Genomic DNA, 422 nt, shown 5'->3' on the forward strand with positions numbered 1-422 from the left:
TTTTCTTATTTGCTTACTTTTTTCTGTATTTTTTTCACAAAATGTACTATTTTCTGAAGTGTTTCCTTTATATCTCTGACTTTATTTCAACCGCATCTATTCTGCTTCTTCCTGCTTCCCATTAGTCTTAATTTCTCCTAATGATTTTATTATCTTCAAATTTCTTTTTAGAGAGCTCAACTTTCATCTTTGATGGCTTTATTAAGTCTTGATTGACTCTTTGTTTTTCAATCTTTTTATTTGAACTAGTTTTTCAAAGAGTTTTTCAAAATATTCTTTGAGACTTCAGGAGGTAGTTTTCAGAACTATTAAAATTAAAGTAAATTAAATTAAAAATTCAGTCACACTTGCAGCAATTCAAATGCTCAGGAGCCACACGTGCTTCATGGATGCTGTATTTTCATATTAGATAGCACAGATAT

This window comes from Ailuropoda melanoleuca, chromosome 5 (genome assembly GCF_002007445.2).
Source record: "Ailuropoda melanoleuca isolate Jingjing chromosome 5, ASM200744v2, whole genome shotgun sequence".
Taxonomy (NCBI): domain Eukaryota; kingdom Metazoa; phylum Chordata; class Mammalia; order Carnivora; family Ursidae; genus Ailuropoda; species Ailuropoda melanoleuca.